Here is a 9,877-nt window from a genome sequence, read left to right on the forward strand (position 1 = left end):
TACTTCAATCCACATTCATTCTCCAGTTTCCTCTCTCTGGATGTGTATGGCATTTTCTACCCAAATCTATTGGAATTGTCCCAAATTACCCCAGTACTGAGAAGAACCAAGCCCATCACAGCTGATCATCACTCAGTCTGTTACTGTGTACAAGATTCTCCTGGTTCTGCTCACTTCCCTCAACATCAGCGTATGAAAACCTTTCTGGGCTTTTTTGAAATTTAGATGTGTGACTCTTACCAGGTAACTTAGCCTCTATCTATTTCAGTTTTGTTTTTCAAATGATTTCAGTTGTGCCCTATTCTGTGACCTCTGTGTGGGATTTTCTTGGCAAAGATACTTGAGTGCTTTGCAATTTCCTTCTCCAGGTCATTTTACAGATGAGGAAACTGAGCCGCAGGTTAAGTGACTTGCCTAGGATCACACACTAATAAGTGTCTCATGCTGGATTTAAATTCAGATCTTCCTGACTCTAAGACAGGTGTTCTATCCACTTTGCCATCTAGCTTCCCCCCCTACTTCAGTTAATCAATCTGTAAAATGGGGATAATAACCCTTGCCTCCCAGAGTTATTGTGAAAATCAAAGATAATAAAGCATTTAGTAAAATGATCAGCACATATTAGATGCTCAATAAATGTTTGCTTCCTTATTTCAATATAAATTCAGAAATGGGATGGTGTAGTAAACAGAGCACTATATTCAGCTCAACAAGACTTGGGTTCAAATTCTATGCCAGATGCTTTGACTTGAAACTTGAAACAAATCATTTTATTTCTATCTCTATCAACTTATCTATAAAATCAAAGTGGTGAAAATTATATCTTCTCCAGTTTTAATTCTATTATCCTAATAATTTCATTTTGACAGATTTTTAGTGAGTGAACATGTTTGCTGTTGACCTAAATTGAACTTTTATTTTTCTTTTTTCTAAAGCTAGTATAATATTATCCTCTGCTTTTCTCAAGAGCTTAAAAAGGTCTGCATTTCTTCATAAAAGATTGGGATTCTTTAAATATGATTGAAGAGGAGTGGGAAGAATGGAACTTATATGAATTTTCTGGAAAAAGTTCAATATTTTTTGGAAATATGTCACTAATCTTTTTGGATTGAATTGTACTTATTTTATGGAACTGGCACCTACATAGATGTAGAATTTACCAGAAATGGGGCATTTTCTGGTAATGACTCATACTAATTGGCAGTTATTTAAATATTATGTCAACTAATTACTGCTTAAAATTGCAATTAGAGAAATTGACCCAAAAACAAAAGGAAAATTACTTTCACAAAATTCGGTTAACTACTGCAATTAGACCCTAGCCTTGTGAAATCCAAATAAATATAAAAAAAATAAGCTTTGCCAAATTTAAGGAAAAGAACTCCTTTTAATCAGACCACATGGCTCATGTGCTATTCTTTCATACATTTTCCTTAAAATTGGAAAAAACTAAAATTGGTTTATGCTAAAGTTTACAAAATGTAAAAGTATCCCCTCATTAAACTCATGCTGGAAAATTTCAAAATTGGGAAATTTGATTCATTATTTGTTGAAACTCCACTGGGAACAAGTCTATACACACACACACAAACACACACACACACAAACTCTCATAACAAATATGCTTTGTTCAGCAAAACAAACTCCCAAGTTTGGTCAAGTCCAAAAGTTTCATTCTACATTTTAAGTCCATTTTGTAAAAGGGGAATGACATGTTTCACTTTCAGTCTTTTGGATTCAAGGTCTATTATTGCATTTGATCAGTTCTAAAAGCAAAATTTTAAGTTGTTTTTCCTCTATAATGTTGTTCTTATGCAAATTTTTCTCCTAGTTCTGCTTACTTTACTTCATCATTTTCATCATTTCTTATGACATAATATTCTGATTTGTTTAGCCATTCCCAAATAGAAGGGTATCTTTAGTATTCCATTTGGTATGAAAAGAGCATATATATATGTGGGTGTGTGTGTGTATATACACATACCCACACATATATATGTATATATACATATATGTAATGTATATATAAAAGGAATATATATGTATATTCCTTTTTTATCTTTTTTGGGAATGGACATACTAATAGTATCTGAATCAAAGGACATGCATACTTCAGTGATTTTTCTTTTTTTTTTTTTTTTTTTAAGTAAAGTTCCAAATTGCTTTCCAGAATGGTGACTGGTTATTTCATAAAATGGAACAAAAGGAGGAGAGGAAAAAGACATTTCAATTTTGTAAGCTGACTTAGAAGAAAAAGTTCATTAACAACTCCTTTTTTCAGAAACAAAAATCAAACCAGGATTTCATTTTGTTTACTATTGTAAAAAAGACATCTTATTTGCAATTTTGTCATAGATGGTCATGGTTCACATGGAAATTGGAGGATACAGACAAACAATCTTTAATTTCTTTGCCTGAGCTATGAACAAAATTATTTTAATCCTTTCACAGGACAGAAAATCTTTTTAAAAATACTACTTGCTAGCAATAGTAAAGATGTGTGCTGCAAACAAAACCAAAGGGTAATATAAAAAGGAAGAATTCATAATGTTTGTAAAGACAATATAACAAACTGCAAAAAATCCAAACATATATAAAACATTGCTTCATTATAAATTTCACTGAAGAAATTCTATTTGTAGAAGTATAATTGCTACTTACAACTCAGCAGGAAATCCAAGTTAATTCCTTTTAATTTTAAAATGTATTTATTAAATAAAATTAACACGTGTTGACATTAACATTTCAAAAATACCAGGAGGAAATTTCATTTTGTTTTGTTTAGAAAACAAATTTTACTCTTATTCAAAATAGTTCTTAGAAACTTATCTTTTATTAGACCACTTATGAGCCAGGATATTTAAATATCCCTGTTAAAGAATGATATTGTGTGGGGCAGCTAGGTGGGGCAGTGTATAGAGTGCCAGCCTGAAGTCAGGAATTCAGATTTGATCCTGAGTTCAAATGTGATTCCAGACACTTAACACTTCCTAGCTGTATGATCCTGGGCAAGTCACTTAACCCCCAACTGCCTCAGGGGGGGTAAAAAAAAGAATGTTATTGTTGGTTATTTGTTTCAAAACACACAGCAAAATGTTAAATGTATTAGAGAACAATTTCCAATGAACTCTTTTGCATAGCTGGAGAATTTTTCAATTAAAAAATGGACTACTATAACTATTTTCTCTTCCATGAAATTATAATATAAGAATTACTAGATGGTCTCAGGCAATTCTCAGGTCCATTGTTTTGTGAATCTCTACACTAAACTGGATAATATATTGACTGTAAAATTCTCCAAACATTTACAAATGAAAATTATCTACTACTAATAATTCTGTATTTTATAGATCAGAGTGTGAATTAGACCAAACCTAAATCATAATAGCACTTTCAAGTTATAGTACACTGAGAATGCCACTGTTAGAGAAGGAAAACTGAGTTGATTTATGTGGGGCATCTACTGAACCAATTCCTCTGTTTGATTCAAAGCCATATATCAAATGAGATAATTTTACTGTCTTTCCTGCTGTCAACTTTTTGAGGCAGAGGTATTTATTTTCTCTTAGTTTGTTTTTGAAGCACTATATTTTAAAATAGATTGGTTTAAAAGCCACACTTTTAAAAGATTTGCCATCCTCAGTTTAGCATCTGTTCCCTAAATATATGCACCTGTATAGGAAAATGACAGGAAATAAAGTTCATTTATTAATAATGGTCATGGTATTGCCATTGTTTTAGTCAGTACCTAATTACAGTCAGTACCTTGTTAATCAAAAAGTCTAAGTTAATATTAACACCAAAAAGGGCTTTAACAACTCTACTCTCTGATTTTACATAGGAGCAAATTAATTTCACAACAGGTCTTGATTTCTCAAAGGTCAAAGAGGTAGTAATAAGTAGCAAAGCTGAGACTTGAGCCAGGTACTACAACTTCAAATCTGGTACTTTACCAAATATATAGAAATTACTGATTTAAAGAATTTGGGGAACCTATAATGTCTTCCATCAATGAATAAACAGGAAGACTAACATTCTAATAAATCTATGAAATTCTATTAAAATCTATCATTAATTGTTCATGGGATAGCTGATTTAATACAATAAAAATAATAATTCTACATAAATTAATCTATTTGTTCAATGCCATTCCAATTAAGTTACCAAACAATTATTTTACTGAATTGGAAAAAATCATAACAAAATTCATCTGGAATAACAAAAAATCAAGAATATCAAAGAAATATTGAGAAAATTTTCCACAGAAGGAGGTCTAGTAATGCTATATCTTAAATTATATTATAAGGTAGCAACTATCATAACCATGTGGTACTGGTCAAGAAATATGATAGTAGATCAGTGGAACAGATATACAATACAGCAATAAATGATTATAGTAACCATGGGGTTGATAAATGTAAAACTTTAAGCTTTTGGGATAAGAATTCACTGCGGTTGAAAAAAAAAAGTATTAGGAAAACTAGAAAGCAGTTAGACAGAAACTAGATATAGACCAATACCTTATATTACTAATCAAGAGATCAAAATAGCTACGTGATCTATACATAAAGGGAGAAATAAATAAATTAGAACATGGAACATATTACTTATTAGATAGAATGGAAAAATTTATAAACAAGAGAAAGAGAGAATTGTGAGATGTGATTTTTATTATATTAAATTTAAAAGATTTTATATAAATAAAATCACTGTAGTCAAGATTAGAAGGAAATCAGAATAGTGGGAGGGAGGAGGGAAGTGGAGAGTTTTGTGGACAATTTCTTGGACAAAGACCTCATATATAGAAGAGAACTTTACCAAATTTATGAGAATATGAATTATTTCTCAATTGACAAATTTTCAAAGGATATGAACAAGCAATTTCTTGAAGAAATCAAAGCTATCTATAGTCACATGAAAAAATGTTCTAAATCACTGATTAGAGAAATGCGAATTAAAACAACTTTGAGCTACTATTTCACACCTGTCAGACTGGCTAAAATGAAGGGAAAATGACGAGATGTGGAAAAAATGAGGGCATCAATATACTGTTGATGAAACTGTGAACTGGTTCAACTATTTAAGAGAGCAATCTGGAATGATGCTCAAAGAATTACAAAACTGTATGACCTTGGACCCAGCAATATCACTATTAAGTCTGTTTCCTAAGGTGATCAGGGATAAGATATAATATTATAGCACTCTCTTTGTGATGGCAAAGAATTAGAAATTGAGGGGATATCCATCAGTTGTAGAATGTCTGTATAAGTTGGGAAATATGATTGTAATAGAATATTGCTCTGCTAAAAGAAATGAGCGGATTGATTTTAGAAATACATGGATTTTCATGAAATAATAAAGAGTGAAACAAGCAAACCAAGAAAAATACTATATACAGTAATAGCAACATTGTTAAGAGTAAATATGAAAGATTAAACTATTCTGAATTATGTGAATACTCAAATCAACTACAAAGGACCTATGAAAGAAGATACTATTCATCTCCAGAGAAAGAACTGCTATATAGATTGTAGAGTTTCACAAATGTTGGCCTTCTCTAGGGTAGCATTAGGAGAGAGGAAGGGAAAGAGTTTGGAACTTAAATGTAACAAAAGTAAAATGTAAAAAAAGAGGTGGAAAGACTTGCATGAACTGAGCCAAAGTGTAGTAAATCAGGACCAAGATAAAGAACAACTTACTATATTATAAATATTATAAAAGTGAATAATTTTAAAGACATGTATAAACTGATGAATAGAATGGGAAGAACTAAAACAATTCATACAACCACTCTTTAAAAACATCCAATTTCAAAAGTTGCAAGAACTCAATTGTAAAGATCACCCATGATTTCAGAGATGAGTGATAAAAAATGCTACCTACTTCCTGATAGAGAAGTGATGAATTCTAAATCCAAAATGAGATTTTTTTTTTTATTTTGGCCAATGAGGAAACTTATTTAACTTGGCTTATGCATATTTGACACAAGGAATTTATTTCTTCCCCATCGCCACCCCCCTGTTTTGTTTTTCAAATGATTTCAGTTGTGCCCTATTCTGTGACCTCTGTGTGGGATTTTCTTGGCAAAGATACTTGAGTGCTTGAGTGCATATATTGATATGCAACAGAATGAAGGTGGGTGACCAAAAAAATACATAAAGATTTCTATTAAAAAATAAAATTAAAAATAAATCTAATGTTAGACATTTGTAACAGTAAAATGTTCCTCTAAAAATTATATTTAATTATACCCAAAAATGTCCTATTTTACTTCAACCTCCTATTATAATATCAGAATTGTTGACTGTTAAATGTTATAAATCATTATGGGGCAAAAGGTCCAGAATCTGGTAAGAATTAATCATGGTCAAGTTTTAAAGATAAGAATTATCTCTAAATATACTTTAAGGTAAAGATGTTCTTTACTCAAAGGAAGATTTAAGGGGCATATGACTTAAGTCTACCTTCACTGGATGCTTCCCAGTACCTTCTTGTCTTCTATGCTTTAAAAACATCTCACTTGATCCAGTGCCCCTCAGAAACTATTTTTCCATCTCACTCCTCTCTCTGCCAAACTTCTTGAGAAAGCCATTGACAATCGAAGCTTCTCTTCTCATACTCTTCTCAACCCCCTGTATCGTCTCCTTAGCCCACCATTCAATTACATCTAATGGACCTTTTTCTCAGCCTGCATTCTTACCTCTCTGAAGCATTTGACCCCGTTCATCCACCTTTTCCTTCTGGATACACTCATTTAGCTCTACATTTTGATGACACTTCTCTTAGTTCTCTGACTTTTACTTATCTTCAAGTCAGTCATAGGGGTATTATCCCCTCCCCCACAGCTCCCTCCTGGGCTCCAGGCTCTTTTTTCTTCTATTTATTCACACATACCATCATTATCATCATCATCAACTTGCCCTCATAATTTCCATGTTATCTTTTTACAAATTTCAGATCTTATTTGGCTCCAACCTCTCACCTGATGTCTTACTTCAATAACTCAATGATTCTAAAACATCTTTCCTTCCAAGCACTCCCCTGTCTAGTTTCCCTGGAATTACTTTAGACACCACTCTCTTCCCAGTCATTGAGGTTCATAATCTCTGTCAACTTCAACTATTCACTCACCCTCACTTCATACAATACTGTCTTCTCCATTTCTGCCTTCACACCTCATTTTTTCCTTTCTCTCCACTCACATAGCCACTATCTTTCTATGCTTTGTCTTAACTACTGTAGTAAACTTCTGGTTGGTTTTCCTGCCATAAGTCTCTCCCTACTTCAGACCATCCTCTATGCAGCTACCAAATAATCTTTCACAAAGCACAGAATGACCATGACATTCCTGTAATCAATAAACTCTTATGCTTTCCCTTTACTTGCAAAAACAAATATAAAATTCTCTTGGCTTTTAAAGTTCTTTATAGTCTGGTGCCTTTTTTCTGTTCCATGTACTCTACAATACAAGGACACTAATACAAGTGTTCCATACATGAGACACTCCATTCCCAACTACATAACTGTTGTCCTCCATACCTGGAATGTTCTCTCTTCTTGCCTCTGCAACCTGGATTCCCTCAAGTTAAGGCTCATGTCACATTTAAGAGTCCTTTCCTGATCCCTCCTACTGACTGTTTTCTCTGAGATGACTTCCCTTTGCACTGGATGTTATCTTGCATGTACAAAACTGTATGTTATCTTCATCAGAACAAGAGTTTGAGGGCAGGGACTTTGTTTCTGCCTTTGCTATCAGAATTTAGCACAATCCTTGGTTTAACAAGGGTACTTACCTGCACCATTGGCCCAGGGGCTACAGTGGCATAATAAAACTAGTAATATGATGTTTCCAGGTCATTCTCGAGGACAGACTCGAGATAGAAAGGTATACAACACTTTTCTAATCAAATGACACTCTGTAGATATGATCAATAATACTAATCCAAATGGTAAGCTATCTTGAAACAACTGGCTCCTTAGATTTGCAGATTACCCCATTCCCAAAAGAACATGCTTCATGTTACAGACTTTTGCCCATGTTCATCAAAGACCTCATAAATATGAATGCTGATAATTTTAAGAGAACTGAAAATTTTCTTAATGCTCAAGTTAAAACTGGGAAATATTTATAATCAAAACCTTTAAAAGGGAGGAGAAAAACCAATCCCCATGGCTTAAGAATTATATAAATTTATAGGAAACAAACTGGCTTTATGAATTCATTAGTATAGAGAACTGCTGAATGAGGAAACTCCCTCTTCCAGGTAGATTAGCATCTTCTCTACAACTCAAGTCTTAAAAGAGTTGCCAAGAACACAGAGTGGTTAAGTGACTTCCTAAGAGTCATATAGTCTTATGTCAGAAGTGAGACAAATCCACATATTTCTCGTCCTGAAAACATTCTCTATCCAGTACGTCACAATGTCTATCCCTATAAATAGAGTAACACTGACAATATCTCAGAAGAGGCCATCATTACATTTTCCTCAAAATCTGTTTTGACTAGCTAAACAGCTTTCAGCACTATTTAAAAATGGAAATAGAGAATCACTAGAAATAAAAATCTCACTTCCACAAATATTACACAAATTAAGTGAACCTACTGTGAAGAGAATCAAGACGAGATGTAGATAACTCTATTTTTTTTTCCTGGGGTTTTTCAATCCTGAAAATGTCTTCTGAAGAGTTTTTATCTTTATCCTACCTTCCTCTAGTAGTTCAAATTTTATCCATATTCCAAAGTATGCACCAATTTTGTCTCCCTCAGCTTGCAATGATTTTTAGGATGACAAATCCTAAAGGTGATCAAGTCCAATCCTTTGTTATCAGGAAACTGATACGAAAGGTGGTGTGGTAACTTGCACAATATCATACAAGTCTTTACTCATGTCACCTAATTTTGCGCTTGACATTCTTTGTATTACCATTTAAATATAACACCTTTTTAAAAAAGAGAATGTTAAGTTTCTCAAGGTAACCAATTTTTATATTTTGTAGCTCCTATCTACTCCTTTCATTGAATAATACAAAGTCTGTAAGGTGGAATGGACTAGGTTACAAAAGATTGGTTTTTCAGTCTTGATTCACCTATCTTATACAAGTCAATTCACTGATCCTCTTTCCTCAGTTATAGAAATAATTTCCCTACCTATCTCACAGGCTTATGACAGTATAAGTTCTTAGAATGAGTAAAACACTGGGCAAATCAAAGACATCTGTGATAATTGCTAATTTTCTCAGTTACATTCTGTATAGGGCATGATGGATTTATTTTGTAAAGATCTGGGTTGAATCTTGCCTCTGACAATTTTTATGTGATCACAGACAAGTTATCACTTCAATCTATTTTTCTCATCTACATAGAGGTAATACTTATAATACTCATCTTATAAGATTGTTATAAAGAAATTAACACAAAGTGGTTTTCAAATCACAAAACATCAGTTGTTAGGTGCATCAATATGAGAATTATTAATACCTTTAGGGCATTTAAAGTCATTTTTATAAGACAATAATACAGGAATCTTCTCCCTCAAAATATATTTGCCAAGCTAAGCACCATAGTTTATTATTTTCACACAGCTGTTGACTTCCAAATGTGTTTCTGCTCATTAAATTTTTTAAGTCCTACACTATTAATGAATTTGTGATGTTTTTCAAGAGTAAAGGCTATCAGGAAAATGAACCTTATGTAAGGAATGCCATCTTGTGATTGGAACCAGTCTATACAAGAAATGAATAACATTTTTATTTAGAAAAATCCATTCCATAATAATTCACAAGTTCTAATTGTTACAAAAGTTTCATCAATATAACTCACAAAATAAACTTTTTTATTTTACTTATAATGGAAAAATGAAGAAAAAGAACAACCAAA

Source organism: Sarcophilus harrisii, chromosome 5, assembly GCF_902635505.1.
Source record: "Sarcophilus harrisii chromosome 5, mSarHar1.11, whole genome shotgun sequence".
Classification (NCBI taxonomy): Eukaryota; Metazoa; Chordata; class Mammalia; order Dasyuromorphia; family Dasyuridae; genus Sarcophilus; species Sarcophilus harrisii.